The sequence below is a fragment of the Acomys minous genome (assembly GCF_964271855.1).
Source record: "Acomys minous genome assembly, chromosome: 8".
Lineage (NCBI taxonomy): Eukaryota > Metazoa > Chordata > Mammalia > Rodentia > Muridae > Acomys > Acomys minous.
Window position 1 is genome coordinate 13,802,623 of NC_140489.1, and position 9,889 is coordinate 13,812,511.

Below are 9,889 nucleotides of genomic sequence, written 5' to 3' on the forward strand. Positions count from 1 at the left end.
TCTGACATCTATGTCCAAACATTTGTTATTTAGTAACTCAAAACTACCTTACTAAGACTAAATGTGACTCACAACATTAATGTTCCCAAGTTGACAAGCATGCTGCACCTAAAGAAATTCTTAAGCTTATTAAAGAATGGCAGTAATGTCAGGCAGTGGTGGTGCACACCTTTAATCCAAGCACTCGGAAGCAGAGGCAAGTGGATCTCTGTGAGTTCGAGGCCAGCCTGGTCTACAGAGCAAATTCGAGTACAGCTAGAGCTGTTATACAGAGAAAACCTGTCTACATTGAGAGTTCCAGGACAGCCAGGACTACATAGTGAGACCCTGTTGAAAATACAACAAACAGCCAGGCGGTGTCAGCACATGCACTTTAATCCCAGCACTTGGGAGGCAGGCAGATCGCTGAGTTCGAGGCCAGCCTGGTCTACAAAGCAAGTCCAGGACTGCCAAGGCTACACAGAGACCCTGTCTTGAAAAACAAAAACAAGCAAACCCTTGACAAGCATCCAAACTGCCCTACCAGTCTAAAACCTGCTCCAAGCCCATCCAGTTACCATCCAGACCAACCTCCTCAGCAGCCACATTTCACAATCACAAGACAACAGCACTTCAATTCCCAGCAGGCTCACTGCCTGCCGCTTAGAGACAAGAGCCTTTGCTCATTTGCATAAACTTAAGGAGTCACCCTTCTGGATTTGATGTGAGGTAAATCCCACTTGCAAATGTGTTTGTTTTTTAAAATCAATAATATTGTAAGGTTTTATTTTCCAAATCAAATCCTAGTTGTAGTATGTCTATTACGGGAAAACAGTCAAAATTAAATCTTTGTCTTTTCTAGACATCTGGGACATTCACTTATTTCACATTAGTTCTCAAAATTAAGAAAAGCTGGCCTATTTCCTGTAAGAAATTTAATTTTAGGATCTGTCAACATTTTAGACGCACTGCTGTTATTTTTAAAATACACACACGCACGTACTTGAGTAAGGCTCAGCGTAAGCTTTCCATATAACCATTCCCTGGGCACTCGGGAAGTTATTAGATGCCAGGCTCCCTGCTTAGCGCATCCACACCATCATCTCATTTGCTTAACAAATAGACTCTCATCATCCCTGCAATGGCAAGCCTTAGCAGCGGCCCCTCCAGTGATCAAAGTGATATGTGTATTGGATACTAGCGCAGTACCGAATCCCTAATCCTAACCCGCACTTGTTATCCAACTCAACCCATGTTACTGTGTTAGCATCGCCTCTGTCAGAAATGCTGAGTCGCAGTGCCTGCCATCTGTGGTAGCACAACAGGGAAAGCCATTATTAAGTGATGTCAACCTACATGCCTTTCTCCAGGTAGATGAGCATTATCTTAACTGCCCAGAAAGCTAATGCCAATCATAATTGTAAATTAAATTTCCCCAAACATTATGATCAGCATTTCTCTCTCTCTCTCTCTCTCTCTCTCTCTCTCTCTCTCTCTCTCTCTCTCTCTCTCTCTCTCTCTCACACACACACACACACACACACACACACACACACACACACACTGAGATGCTTTTCTCCTAAACTCTTAAAAAATAAGTTCTGTTCTATATTTCTTTTTCACTGTTTTGAATTCCAGACTCAACAGATGGCCAATTCCAGTTTTTGTTTTTGTTTTTGTTTTTTTAAAGAGAGGGTGGCATTAATAAAAGCTCTACAAGGATCCCCTAAGTTTAAACACCTCCTTCCGCAGCCGGGCGTGGTGGCGCACGCCTTTAATCCCAGCACTCGGGAGGCAGAGGCAGGCGGATCGCTGTGAGTTCGAGGCCAGCCTGGTCTACAAAGTGAGTCCAGGACAGCCAAGGCTACACAGAGAAACCCTGTCTCGAAAAAACAAAAACAAAAAAATAAATAAATAAATAAATAAACACCTCCTTCCCAATGGCAAAATCCTCTTTCCAAATTGTGCCAAGAGCAATGGGGGAGGGAATGGAAGATTACACACATAAAGAATGGTTAACTTCAAAGACAATTTTTAAAAAAACGAGTAACTTCATCGGGATTAGCGTGTCTGTCTCTCTCTCCACATTTCTCAAAGACTATGGCCCAAGTTTTACACCTACGGCTATTTGGACTGGAAACGGTCTAAACCTTTGGCTCTGGAGAAAACCTAAGTTTGCTTTTGAAGACCGAGAAATAGGGCTCCCGCGGTAGAGATCACAGAAGCAATGCGGGGGAAAGGGCGAGAAGCTGGCCCCCCGCGGGTGCACCCCACGCCTCATCGCAACGCTCCTAAGGAAGAGATAGGCTCGGCCGCACCTGGTACCTGTCACCCCTTGTCTGCTGCTCTGGCCCGAGCCGGGCTTCGGGCGGCCTTCTAGAACCGGGCTTCCGGCAGCTCCGCGAGCCGGTTGGGAAGCGAGGGTTCCCGGGCAGGCCCAACTCAGCCGCGGCGGACGACCAAACGCCGCTCTGAAGCGAAGCCCTACCAAACGTCCCGCCGCCAGCCCCGGGCTCCCTACCTAGAGCGGCCAACCCGCCGTCCACAGCGTAGTACGAACTTCCCGCCGCTTTCCTCGACTCGCAACTTGCCCACAGCACTGTCCTCTCCACACCCTGCAGTACTGCGCCTTCCCATTGGCTGCGAGCGACGGGAGAGGCGGGGCGAGAGGAAGGTCGCGCTTCCCCCGCCACCTCTGCGGGCATGCCGGGAGTTGTAGTCCTTGTTCTCGCTCCAAACTGGGAATTGTAGTCTTTGAGCCTCGGAGAAAGCCCGGAGTCCTCTGAGCCCGAGGGCTTCTGGGAAGTGTGGTTTACAGCTGCTGGGACTTAGCTGTTGTCTTAGGAGGTTCTGTGGCTCTCAAAGTCATAAGAACCGAAATAAATATTACCAACGCTCACTGTAGGTTGATTTATTAAACGATTAGACAAAGAGACTTTTTTCAAATTTCCGAAGCCCGTCTCGGTGTTTACTTAATCCTCCTCAGTATTAGGCTGCAATTCTCTAATGCCAGTTTGCTTTGTTTCACAGTCTCTGTCATCCTAAAGGCTGTAAGCACGGGCTTCAAACTGCATTTTGGATCTGCGTCTTCTGGAGCCCTGGGAAAGGCTTTCGGTGTTCCTATTAACTGCACTGTTTTACCAATTTAAAGGTTTTGTTTTGCTTTGCTTTGCTTTGTTTTTAAGACAGGGTCTCACTATGTAACTCTAGCTGTCCTAAAACTCACTATGTAGACCAGGCTGGCCTGGAACTCCCAGAGATCTACCTGCCTCCAACTCCCAAGTGCTGAGTTAAAAGTGTGTGTCACCGCTCCTGGCCTATGTTGTTTCTTAAAGTGGATCCTAAAACATTATATGAACTTTAGTCCCCACAAAATCTGAGTCGTTGCCCAGTGTGCAGTTTAACATTGATCTTCTTGTCTTGAGTTTGCTGCTCCAGGTACTCACAGCTGCTTCTTCCCTCGCTCGCCTGCTGGCCCTATTTAGCTGCCCCACAAAGCAATTGCCCTGCATGTCTCTCTTCTCCCAGGCATTTATGAAGTTTGATCTGGGGGGGAGGGAGGGGACCCTGAACATTGAAGAAAAAAAAAAAGAAAGAAAAGAAATGTCAGCTAAAGAAAGTGGTGTTTCGAGCCAGGTGTGGTGGTGCACGCCTTTAATCCCAGCACTCGGGAGGCAGAGGCAGGTGGATCTCTCGGTGAATTCAAGGCCAGCTTGGTCTACAGAGTGAGTTCCAGGATAGCCAGGGCTATAACACAGGAAACCCTGTCTATAAACAAAAAAAAACCAAAAAACCAAAAAACAACAACAACAACAAAAACAACAAGCAAACAAACAAATAAAACAAAGAAGGTGGTGTTTCTTCCGATTTCTTCCCAGCAAAGACACATTCAAGCAGGTAAGTCCCTTAGCTGAAGGCCACTGCCCCCTTAACCCCACCCCCACCGGGCTTCCCACAATGTGGAAGAGCATGCCATTGTGACCATGCCATTGCTGGAACTTATAACATAATAGCTGCCTCTGAGCCAGAAGTCACTGCTCCATCCTGTGTGGCTCCATGCCCCACACCTTTCTAAACAGCCTCGTCGAATATAAACCCTCTCATGGCATCTGCTTTCTGTACACACCCCGATGGAAACACAGGCACAAGGTGAGCTCTTGATGAATGTTTGTCAGCCAAGAGGCTTCAAGATTCACACATCTCCTGAGTGTGAAGTCCCACAGCAAGACTCTGTCGGTGGTCAGCATGCTTTGAGTGAAAGTCATTCGGCGTGCACAAACATGTACACACATGCGTGCTTGGAGCGGGCTTGACTTGTCACAGTATGACCGTGTTCCCCTAAGCTCACCATAGGCGTGCAGGAGAAAGGTCCCTGCTTTCACACTGGCTTGACAATTGGCTGACCTTAAAGCACAGTTAAGTCAGCAACAGTGCCTGGATTGTTCCAAAGTGGGGACAGAATGTATCCCAGAGCTCATGGCTCTGGCACTCTCGGATGGCTCTCAGTTAAGTGCTACTTTGTGGCAGCTATGCTCCAAGGCTGTTGCCAACACCTTCAACACCACCCACGCATGATGAGAAGTCCTACCAGTGCACAGCATAGCAGGAGACCAGTCCAAGCTGCTGTCATGGTGACAGCCTGTCTGAAATGCTACCAGTTAGGATGCAACTCCTGGGACATAGGACACCTTCAGTGCATTCTATGAGTTGATAGGTTGGTGTGGAGAACAGGCATGGCAAGACCAGTCATCAGTCCTAGCCTGCTGAGCTTCTGAAACTAAGAATTGAGTTTGGGAGTGTAATACTCTGAGAGCTGGGTCTGGTGGCACACGCCTTTAATCCCTGCACTCTGGGAGGCAGAGGCAGATGGATCTCTGTGAGTTCAAGGCCAGCCCGATCTACATAGTGAACTCTTAGACAACCAGAGGTACACAGTGAGACCCTGTCTCAAAAAAAATCAAAACAAAACAAAAAAACCAACCTCTACAGTCCTAACATTTTCAAACATTTACTGTGAACCAGGGCTTAGAGTATTCACCAAAGTTCTCAATTAATACTTAAGGAAGCCCTGCATTAGGCAGGAATTATGTTTTTCTTCCCTCCCACCCCCCACCGAGACAGGGTTTCTCTCTGTGTAGCCTTGGCTGTCCTGGACACACTTTGTAGACCAGGCTGGCCTCGAACTCACAGAGATCCGCCTGCCTCTGCCTCCCAAGTGCTGGGAATAAAGGCATGCGCCACCACACCCAGTTTAGGAATTACGTTTTTCATATCTTCTGATTCAAGGGATTCATGTTCTCTGAATCTGCTTTTGGGTGCTCCTCTCAGGACTACTTTATACACAGCCTCAGAACACAGAGGCAGTTCCTATAGACAAACCCTTTCAGCCTGGTGATAGAGCTGTGAACAGAACAGGGCCAAGCTAAGTCATGAGACCCATAGCGCAGGGGCCATGAAGGATCAAGCAGGTTAGGCAGTGTGAACAAGTTCCCAGCAAGCAAGACTGACTACAATCTAGTGGGTAGAATCTGCATTGACTTGCCACATAGCCAGGGCCCAGAGTGGCCTTTTTCAGTCCTGAGAGCCCCTCAAGGCCTGGCAACCCTACACAGAGACTTGAAGAAGTCATCCATAGGAGATGTTTTGGGGGGAAAGAGTAGAGGTTGGCACCATCTTCCCTCCTGGTGGAAACTCCACCTGAGAAACTCAAGCGACCAATGTGGTCATTAGGAAGTGACGCTTCCCTGGCAGGGCGCCACCAGGTGCTCACTCCTCCCAAGAGTCAGTTCTCGAGTCCATGTTTTCATCTGTGGAGTGAGACCAGTCATCCTCAGCTAACTAGCAATTTGCCTCTCCCAGACCGAGGAGAGAGAATGAGGTAAAGCTTGGGAAGGGCTTTGATCCATCTGGAACAAAGGCCCTGGGTACCCTTATTAATTACAGTAACGCGGGAAAATGCTGCATCTGGTAAGGAGGGAGATGAGTGGGAAGCAAGGAGCAGAGCATGATGTAGGCGTTTCTAGCCCTGGTTGGTACCCACCCAGTACCTTGACTTCTGAACATCTCCTTGTCAGGCATACTGTCCCAATACACTTAAGATCTGGTGGGAGAGCCAGGTCCATGCACAAATACCAATAAACATGGTTTTATGAAAATTCATTGCTTTCTGGAAAAATGATCTCATATAATCCTGCAAGGCAGATGATATAGGACCCCAGTGTCTAGATAATTAGACAAGCTTCAAAGCCACCATGTTAATCTCAACTGTCTAGTAATAGGATGTAGAATAGGCTGGGGGAGGGCCCTCAGGGCATGATGGTATGGGACTGCCTTGATTGCCTTAACTGAAGTGGGAAGGCCCATCCACTGTGGGTGGCACCATTCCCTGGCCGGGGCCTGGACTGTCTAAGTGTGGAGGACAGGGGCTGAGCTGCAACAAGCACTCACTGCTCTCCGCTCCCTGACTGTGGGTCTGATGTGAGCAAATGCTTCAAGCTTCAGAGCTGCCTTCCCCGCCACTCGGGACTTTACTGTGACCAATGAGCCAGAACAAACCGTTTCTTCCTTAAGTTACTCTCGTCAAGTATTTTATCACAGCAACAGCAGAAGTAACTAAGATAATTATGGACCGACCTTGATCCGTGCGAGGCCACTGTGAACGCTAAAGTTTTGTTTGTTTCAGAGATCTATAAAACAAAAATACCTCTAACCTGTAAGCCACACTTGCCCCAAGGACAGATAAAGTTCCTGAAATGCTGGAGAATGTTGTTTATGTATGATATAACAAACCGTGTGTCTTCACTTCTGCACACAAGTTTGGTTGCCTCAACTGTACAGGATGTGCTTGATCACATGTAGGCAGGAGGGATGTCAGGGTGTATGCTGCCCCCATCACCATTGGACAAAGGCAGGAAATGCGTAGCCTAGTGGGGTTCGCCATTATACGGCCTCCGACTACTGTAATTTTGGTGCCATACTCTCAGCATCCAGACTAAAGACTTGGCCAGGGTCTATCATCCTGGCCAGAATTTAATAAAGCTTTCAAGTTTGGCTCAGAAATGGTGGTAGTGGTCCTCGCGCCCAGTGGGAGTCACACCGGCCTGCAAAGCTGACTGCTTCAAATCTTTATAGATGTGGGTTACAGACTCTAAAGTGAGAAAGTGTAACGAGGACCCAGCCAGTGCCTCCTAGCCCCGCCCTCCGGTGATGTCAAAGTTAATTAACTCCCTTTGTTAAGTTCCTCTGTCCTTAAAATATCCATATGGTCAACTGGGTTACAGAAGAGAAGCTGGCTCAACGCTATCTCTCATCAATTATCTTTTAAATTTAATTAATTAACTGATTAATTAAACGACATTCCTTTACTGATTGTGTGAGCGTGAGCATGTGCCACAGAGCACATGTGAAGATCAAAGGCCAGCTTGCTGCCGGGCAGTGGTGGCGCACGCCTTTAATCCCAGCTCTCGGGAGGCAGAGGCAGGCGGATCGCTGTAAATTCAAGGCCAGCCTGGTCTACAAACTTAGTCCAGGACAGCCAAGGCTACACAGAAAAACCTTGTCTCAAAAAACAAAACAAAACAAACAAACAAAGGCCAACTTGCAGGAGTCAGTTTTCCCTTATCACCATGTGGGGCTCTGGGATCGAACTCAAATTGTCGGCTTTGGTAACAAGGGACTTACCTACTAAGCCATCTCACCTGCCCCATCTCATCAGGTCCAAGATGCACGCTCTCCACATTTTTAATCATTGAAATTTGGATACATCTTTCAGCCTGTGCCTATTTTGCACTCAATAGTGCTCTTCTTATTTATCTACTAGCAGCAGCTAAAATAATGTAGAAGTCTATGTGCAATGACGACTTGGATCTAGCACGCCTTTAACCCCAGCGCTTGGGAGGCAGAGGCAGGTGGAGCGATGTGAGTTCGAGGCCAGCCTGGTCTACAAAACAAATCAAGGATAGCCGAGGCTACACAGAGAAACCCTGTCTCGGGGGGTAAAAAAAAAAAAAAAAGACTTAGATCTAATGAAACTCTGGGGTGTTGCTACTAAGTTTGCCTCCCTGAAAGTCCTCCCCAGGGCATTCCTACTGTTCATTTTACCCTCCACATGATGCCTCAGATCTTACATTCCCAGAATCTTACCGAAGTGGACCTTACTTCCTGCCTCACCTAGAGAGAGGCAGATTGCTGATGGAAACCATTGTGGGTTTGTGAATAAGGAAGTGTCCTGGATAAGCGGCTCCTCTGCTATGTGTATAGATGATTAACTCTACCAAACCTGCCACCTTCCCCCCCCCACCCCCGCACCCCACCCCCACCCCTGCCCCTGCAACATGCTCCTTCTTTATCTACCACATCTGATAATGAGAGCACATATGTAAAATTCTTTGTCTGACAGATAGGAAAGTCAGCCCTCCCTCCTGCTCAGACCTCTTAATTCCTCCTTCTGAGCACCATGGGGGTCTCCTTCTCTCACCACTCCATCCCAGACCAAACTACAAGCAGCTGTCATTACGCGTCCTTCATGGCTAGACTTGGGGCAGAAACGCACGCATGCTCAGATCCAGCTGCCAAGTTGCGAACTGGGAAGGGAAGTGGAGCTTGTTCAAAAAACAAAAGCAATTGTCGCTTTTCTTTTTTGAACCATCCAGCTCTTGTCATGTTTTGATGTCAGAGCTGCTCCAAGATTCTAGGACAAAAGGCACTATATATAAGCGTGATTGTGAGACTCAAGGGGGCTCTGAGCAAAACAAAGTCCTTTTATTACCAGAGAACTGGAGAGACGCGTTGCTAAATATAGTTACTCCATGGAAATGCATTTTTCCCTTTTTCTACCCATCATCACCCCCTATACCCTATTAGTAGTCTTTTCAGAATGTTTCTCCCTGTTCGGCTTTTTATGATCTTGTAGCCAACATACACAAGGTGTGCTCATAAGAGCCTCCTCCAGTCTTCTCCTCAGCTCTTTGGAGCGAGGCACCATTGCTAGCCCACTTTACCATTAAGGAAACTGAATCTTGGAGAGCTCTGGCAACTTAAAGCCAGAACTGGGAAAGAGCAGAGCCAGGATTTGAGCTCACCTATAAGGTATCGATGATGACCGCCTTTCTTTGTGTTAAGGGGAGCATGGGGGTGGCACCACCAAGGATGTGTCATGCTACCTCGTATTCACCTAGGGGTAATCTGGTCACCAAAGCAAGTGCCAAGTAGGGGGTCGACAGTGGCTCTTTCACTGGTTCAGGGAGGTGACATCTTGGCTAGCCAGGGTTCTCTGGGAGTTCAGGGCTCAGAGCTCTACTTGGCTCACGTGAACCACTTCCTCCTCACTTCCCTAAGGCATGCTTAGACCCTGTGGCTTCCTTGAAGTTCGGTAAGAAAGGCATGCCAGCTCGAAGCCTCAGAGGAAGAATGCCATGTCAGAAGTGACAGGACCAGCACTTCTCAGCGCTGGTATTTGGGGATGCGCTAATTTTCTTAAATTATTCTTTGAAGATTTCATACTTTTGAAACTCTCGGTGATAGAATTCAGAGACTTTCTTAAGCTGTGGGGTTAAAGGGCCATCTTAGTTTATTTTCTATTGTTGTGATAAAGACAGTGGCCAAAAACAATGTGGGGAGGAAAGGGTTTACTTGGCTAACCCTTCCGTGTCACATTCCATCATTGCAGGAACCTAGAGACAGGAAGTGAAGCAGACACTGTGGAGGGATGCTGCCTACTAGCTTGCTCAGTCAGGCCAGCTTCGAACTCACAGAGATCTGCTTGCCTCTGTCTCCTGTGTTCTGGAATTAACGGTGTGCACCACCACTGCCTGGCTCTTTCCTTCCTTTCTTTCTTTCTTTCTTTCTTATTTTCTACTTTTGGTTTTTTGTCAAGAGAGGGTTTCTCTGTGCTGCCCTGGCTGTTCTGAGC

General features: G+C 47.6%; 1 protein-coding gene across 5 annotated transcripts in view; it reads right to left on the reverse strand.

The window, feature by feature from the left end:
* VRK1 (VRK serine/threonine kinase 1) overlaps positions 1-2,610 on the reverse strand; it is a 70,013-nt gene extending 67,403 nt beyond the window's left edge. The window contains exon 1 of one of the 5 annotated variants that reach the window (XM_084793692.1): positions 2,501-2,610. The gene's annotated coding sequence lies outside the window, so the exon portion shown is untranslated. The other 4 variants (XM_084793690.1, XM_084793691.1, XM_084793695.1 and 1 more) reach the window with 4 other exon arrangements.
* Between the last annotated feature and the right edge of the window lie 7,279 nt (positions 2,611-9,889).